Source organism: Balaenoptera borealis (genome assembly GCF_965194805.1).
Source record: "Balaenoptera borealis genome assembly, chromosome: X".
Taxonomy (NCBI): domain Eukaryota; kingdom Metazoa; phylum Chordata; class Mammalia; order Artiodactyla; family Balaenopteridae; genus Balaenoptera; species Balaenoptera borealis.
This window is the reverse complement of record NC_138881.1, coordinates 82,476,210-82,483,289: the sequence shown is the minus strand read 5'-3', so window position 1 is coordinate 82,483,289 and position 7,080 is coordinate 82,476,210. Positions and strand designations below refer to the sequence as shown.

The 7,080-nt window shown below is 37.1% G+C and overlaps 1 pseudogene across 1 annotated transcript; it reads right to left on the bottom strand.

The window, feature by feature from the left end:
• Positions 1-4,190: 4,190 nt before the first annotated feature.
• LOC309620742 (small ribosomal subunit protein eS25 pseudogene) lies at positions 4,191-6,793 on the bottom strand (annotated as a pseudogene). Its single transcript has one exon. The product of its transcript is annotated as a small ribosomal subunit protein eS25 pseudogene (transcript).
• Positions 6,794-7,080: the final 287 nt, after the last annotated feature.

The following is a 7,080-nucleotide window of genomic DNA, read 5'->3' as shown; positions in this document are numbered from 1 at the left end:
TTCTAGCCCTGGGACCAGAAAGGCTCCAGTATATTCTGTCATCAACAGGAAAACAGCAGCCCTTGCCCCAGTCGCCCTGGCAAGGAGGGAGCTCTTCTGAAGTCGTGGCCCCTGTAACTGATAGTCTCCTCCTCCCCGCCCCTGTGTAGCAAAGATTGCTGCTGTGTCCTGCCTGCCCTTGGCCGTACACCCATACAGGGTGGGGTGTGGGGTGTGGCTCCAGACCTTTGCCTCTGACTTGTAAGATACCCTGTCCAACAAATCACTGATGTCTCTGTCACTGGCTCCGGGTTCTTCCTTCGGTCTCACAACTGAGCAGTTGCAAGGATTGCAGGACTGAGGGGTGCAGCGCAACAGGCCACCATAACAAAATCCCACAGACCGGGTGTCTTAAACGACAGAAATGTATTTCTTACTGTTCTGGAGGCTAGAAGTCCAAGATCAAGATGTCAGCAGGTTTGGTTTCTCCTGAGACCTCTCTCCTGGGCTTGTGGATGGCCATCTTCTCATGTCCTCACATGGCCTTTTCTTTGTGCATCCATATCCCTGGTGTTTCTTCCTTTTCTTTGAAGGACACCAGTCAGACTGGATGAGGCCCTAGGACCTCATTTACCTCCTTAAAGGCCTTATCTCCAAATACAGTCACAGTGGGAGTTAGTGCTTCAACACATGAATTTGGGGGAGACACAAATCAATCCATAACAATCACCTCATTACTTTTTTGAGCATTAGCCATTTGCGTGACATTTTCTCTTTCATTTTATATAAAATGGGATTTTACCATGTTTGCTGTATAGTGTTTTGTTATGTGGTATTTAAGTAATCGTCAACTACTTAGACTATTACTACTGCTACTAGAAATAATAATAGTAACACTAACACCAATATCAATACCATTAGTAACTAACTCCTAGGGTTAATGTGAAGATTTAATAAAATATAGATTGCAGAAATAGAGTCACCACAATTCCTGCCCCCCCATTAAGTGGTTAATGAGTGCTAGTATAATTTAAAAATTTTTTTTTCTATCTCAGACCTATGTTTCCAGCATTTCCCCTCATTTTTCTCCCACTGCTCCCACAGCCTTCACAATAAGATACAAACCAATGAGCATATCTTGCAAGGAAGTTTCTGATTTTGTGCCTGCCAAATATATCTTCTTTCAAGGACACTTTCCTGACTCCTCTAAGGTGAAGTTAGGTTGCCCTTTTCTGAGCTTCCGTAGCATCTTTGATTTCCCCATTAGAGTGTTCACCACAGCTCATTCTTAATGCTTGTGTGTCTTCTCTGCTAGATCAGAAGCTTTCTGATTATGCAGCTTGTTCATTATATCCTCAGTATCTAGTACTGTACCTGGCATAGAGTTGATACTTCCTCTGCTTGGCTTCTAGTATGGGCATGTCTTCTCTTCCCTTATAGTGGGCTTACTAACTGCTCCCCCTATCTCCCAGGATTGTTGACAGGACCAGATAAGACAATGCATGTGAAGTAAGTAATGTATATAAAGTACTTCACAAATAAAACGCATCTGAATAATTTGTATATAACCTTGCACAAGGTTAATAAATCTTAATAGTTCAGAAAATTGTAATTCAGTTTTAATCGGCAAATGTTAATGTGTGTTCTCCACCAATATTTAGTAATTATATTTTTAAAAAGGTAGGAGACATTTCTAGCAGTCGAGATCTTCATAGTATATTTCAACACATGATAAATTCATGAACACTTCTTATCTCCTAGAACAGTTGTGTATCTTAAAAACTCATCATCATAAGCATTCTCTGGATTTTCGCAGAATTAATCCTGAATAATTAATGAATATAAAAGAATTGGACAAGTACTGTAGCATGCTAATCATTTGTTTCAATGTCAATTAGAGAAAAATATTCCTTTTGGCCTGCTAACTTGGAATATGTACTGTAAAATTAACTTTTAATTTACAAATATGAAATGTCTCAAATTGTTAATGAATATATTGAGAATAGAGATCTATGTCACTGGAAAGTTATAGTTTGTATAAAAAAATAGAAGCGCTGGGATTTAACAGAATTATTAACTGTATTGAGAAGTTCTTACAAATATGCGTAGTTTATAGATCAATATTTACATAATGTTTACATATTTCCTCAAAAATGGTATGATATCTTAAGCACTAATGACTTAGGAATTATATCAAATGCAAGTCTTAAATAATTTTAGGCAGAATGAATATAAATTTAATACATACAGAATTGAAGGGGCATTTACAGGTCTCTCAAATGCATATGTCTTGATTATTCTGCTTCTAAGGATCTTGCTCAGTTTCATCTCAGTCATGATTTATTGGCACTTGTTCAAAGTTTCAACCATAAAGTAAAGGTGGAAGTCGATGTAACACTAAATGAAAATTCTTAAAATATGTAGACTACTTCCATGAATTTAGCTAAGAAAAGCAACTTCTAGGTTAAAGGATGAGAAAAATAATTTAACTATTTATTTGGCCTTGAGTTAGGATTTAACTTTACTCGTAAGGAGGGAAAAAATCTTTTTGTTAGAAGGTGAAATTCCCTTATTAAACAGTTGAAAGATTGTTCATTCAGACTTGGAGAGTATTTTCTAGGCATTGAGTTCATCATTGGGGAATGCCTCTGTCTGTAGTTACAGAATCTTTTGATTGACAAACCTGAACTGAAAGTTCATGGAATTTGTCCTTTTTCATTGTTTATCTGCACACATGGCCTAGAGTTGTAAGGACTGGTCTTTTTCCTAGGATGAAACTAGTAATGATTCTACAATGATGAGAAAAACGTAAATTGTGAACTAGTGGTAAAAGCACTGGATTGTAAGTCAGATGACTGAATTTAAGACTTATTTGCCACTGATTCACTCTGTGAACTTAGGAAAACCTATATTCTAAATGAGTCTTGAGTTTGTTTTTTAGTCTGTAAAATGGTGATAATGCTTACCTCACAGGGCTGTTGAGAGGATTAAATAAGATGTTGAGTGTGTAAGTACTTTATAAACCATGGGATATTATACAAATACAAATAATTTTTAATAGAAGATTAACAATTTTGTTTCACTATCAAATAAATTAAAATCTTGGTTCAATTTGTTCTTGGATAAATAGATCTTGCTTTGCATTTCAGCCTATTCATTTCTAAAGGCACTGAACCAATTTTAATGGACTAATTATTTTCATAAAAACTCCAGTGTCTTAGGTAAAATGTGCTATTTATGTTTATGCAAAAACAATGAGTTAATACTCAATGAATTTCAGATGACCTCTATTTTAATATGCTAAAAGAAGAATAGCATGATATTGTGATTTTAAGTTTAGTGTTTTTTCATATTTACAATGCATTTCTATACTTCCTTTTGGTTAATCTTGGGTAATTTAGACAAGTTTTAAGTGTATATTAGGAAGTATGTTAATACCTAAATTGTGTCTTTAGTAAATGTGAACTTAGTTTTCCTCTGTAAGATCTAAAATACCACTTTCACCATAATCCTGCCCTCAAAGCTGTGGTGTCCAATGTTACTGATTTGGCCTTTCAGGAATCAAATCCATTGTTCTGGCTAGTTAAGCACTGAGCCATAAATGGAGCTGTTGTTAAAAAGTTATGAAGTCACAAACTTGGCCCAAGCTTATCCACTTATCCGTAGCCAGAGTCAGGAATCTGCCTTCATTTTCACAGACACACGTTGGAGTTCGAAGGCATCAGGGTATGAGAGACAAGGCTGTTGACTAAATGCTGTCTCTACCGTCTGAATCAGCTAGCTGCCCTCACAGCTTCCCCTCACGAGGCTGGACCTTGGCCACTACAGGGCAGCTCAGGACCAGGTGGAGGTGGTTGGGAAACTAGCTAGGAGTGATTTTCCTTTGGTGGTTATTTCTTCAAGGCAAGGATGCAATTTATTGGCCAACCAATTGAAGTTACCCCTTGAGGAAAGAACAAGTGTCATCAAGCAAAATGGGCTCTTCAGTTTTATAACATTAATGGGACAATCCATCAAAAGTCTCACACCTTTTTCCCCAAAAAGTCTACAACAGAGCAGTCTTCCATATGGTTACTAATCTCTCAAAACAAATAAAAACTGTGGGACTACATTTCCTTCATCTTTTTGCACTGTGAAGTTCCTAAAAGCAAGTATCACAGTTGTTAAACATAAATGCATACATAATTATGCATTATGAAATTAAACATAATTTCATACAATAAAAATGTAATAGCTATTCCTCATAAGGGCAGGTTAGGTAGTGGGTTATTCGACTCAAACTCTCTGGCTGAAAACAACTCTGAGTAAATCACCTTAAAAGCACTGAGGAGTTGTGGGAGTTCCCTGGTGGCCTAATGGTTAGGATTCCAGGTTTTCACTGCCGTAGCCTGGGTTCAATCCCTGGTCGGGGAACTGAGATCCCTCAAGCCGCTTGGTGTGGCCAAAAATAAATAGATAAATAAATAAATATTAAATAAATCTGCATTACAAAACTAACCCTAAAAAAAAAAAACACTGAGGGTTGTAAAGATTATGCAGCCCTAGCAGACCCATTTTGAGGGGAAGCTTGACCAAAGAGGCTAGAGGATTATTTGAGTGCCGAAGTTGCTTTTGCCTTGAAGACATTGGAGGGGTAAGGGTGAGTATTAAGATGAACCACAACTAATCGGTCACCTCCTGATCCTACCAACCCCACAGGCCCAGAGAGAAGGCTTCTCTGGACCTAAGCAGAGCAGGAAAAGGGAAAGGAAGGGGGATAAAATAAACCTGAGAACATCTGCCCCCATACAGATTTGTACCCTAGGAACAGATAGCATAGATGGTCAGTGAATTTGGTTTGATGTGATCTCCGACTTGTAGAGCCCCCAAAACACAGCCAGAAGGAGGAAAGCACTTATTACAAGCCTTGTGGAATCTCCACAAATGATTGTTTTTGATTTAATACAGTTTTATTTTTCAAAATGGACAGTTGGTGGGACCTGTTCTGCATCTTCACCAGCAGCTGGGGCATCTCCACCCTTCGTGTTTCTGGTGTAAATTACTTGAGCTCTGTACTTTGAAACCAGTTTAAGAAGTCCTTTACTTAAGGAGCTCCTGAAGGGCTACCCTGGTCAAGGAACCACAAATCTTGTTTCCCAGAGACCACAGCTGGGATTATAAGCTTATAGTTGGGAACTTCCTTACAGAGTTTGTCATATGTTGCTTTGTCAAACAAGCCTACATTATTGAGCTTCTCTCGAACTTTGCTTTTAGACCACGTCTTCTTTTTGGCCTTGCCCCTAGATTTGTTCCCTGGGTCTTAGTCTTTCTTATCCGACTTTCTGGCATCTTTCTTCTTTTTGTCATCCTTGGACAGCATAGCGAAACTCAGAGAGCAGCTGCTACCACTGCTGCCTTGCTAAGATGTTGGACCCAAAGTCCACAAATAGTTTATTAAGGGCAATAATCAGTAAAACAGTTGAAGATAATTAGGCGCTTAGGAAATTAAAAAAAAATCAGACATGGACAACTTAAATTACATTAATTGGTAATTTTGATGAATATTATGACAAAATCAGACTAATCCATTATGGGGTCCTCTCTCCTAATGCACACATTGTGTTATGATGTAAATATCATGACCACCATCTTTATATTCCTCAATATAAGTAACAAATAAATGTTCTTTAATAATTAAGTATCACAGAAGTAGTTGCATGTTGTATGCTTTTTAGTGGAGTGTTGAATATTAGTTATTAACACTCTTTTATTTAATTATACCGAACAAAGGTCTACCTTAGTACAGTATCTGATGTTTCTAAAACAGACATCAATGATTGGTATATAAACAGATAGTTCCAATAATAGTCATACAGAATCATTGTCTGAATTGTCTTTGTGCTCCATAATATTTAGAGAATAGTACAAGATAAGTCTATTTTCCATTTTTAAACTCCAATGTAGCTAGAGTAGAAAACAAAAACCAAACAATTAAAGTGACAATAATGAATTTTTCACTCAAATCCAAAGTGGTTACTATAGTAACTTAAAATTGGAGCATTATAATAAAAGTAGAATGAAAAGATAATTTCAAATGCTATATTAATTTTTTGAAGTATGGAGAGGGGAGTTGCTATTTCATATTTGAAAGAGACTAGATTTCTGTTGAAGCTTCTAAAGAGACCGATTTCATCTTGTCTGCCTTCTCTTTTATATTAATGTAAAAAACCTCTGACTGCAGTCATTAAGTAGGAGAGAAGGGAACTGTTAGTTTTGCTCATATTAATCTCTCTAAGACTGATGGCAATAACTTTCTACCATCAATTCATAATTACCTGTGGGAATGGAGGGCAGATTGTGTGAAAAAGTGCTTTACAAATGACCTAAAGGATCTAATTTTTGATGTTTCTTTTCCACTTTCTGCATCACCAAGATAGAGGTACAGACACAGATGCAGATATAACACAAAAGATTTAGCTAAAGAGGGAAGGAGTTTGGGATGAGTATGGAACTGCATTCAGCAGGCCCCATATTAAAACCACTGGGGTTGTATTGTATTGAGGTCACTTTAAAACTTCATGCTAGTGGTACAGTCATTGTCAGAAAGTGGTTGGTGCTAGCACAGCTTCCTGGTCTGGAATGTAGAGATACAAGTTATTAGAAAGAGGGTGATAAACACTCCTGGGCATATATCTGGACAAAACCATAATTCAAAAAGATACATGCACCTCTATGTTCATAGCAGCACTATTCACAATAGCCAAGACATGAAAACAACCTAAATGTCCATTGACAGATGAATGGATAAAGAAGATGTGGTATACACACACACACACACACAAATGGAATACTACTCAGCCATAAAAAAAGAATTAAATAATGCCATTTGCAGCAACTAGAGATTATCATACTAAGTGAAGTAAGTCAGAAAGAGAAAGACAAATACCATATGATATCACTTATATGTGGAATCTAAAGTATGCCGCAAATGAACCTATCTACGAAACAGAAACAGACTCACTGACATAGAGAACAGATTTGTGGTTGCCAAGGGGGAGAGAGAATGGGGGAGAGATGGATTGAGAGTTTGGGATTAGTAGATGCAAGCTATTATATATAAAA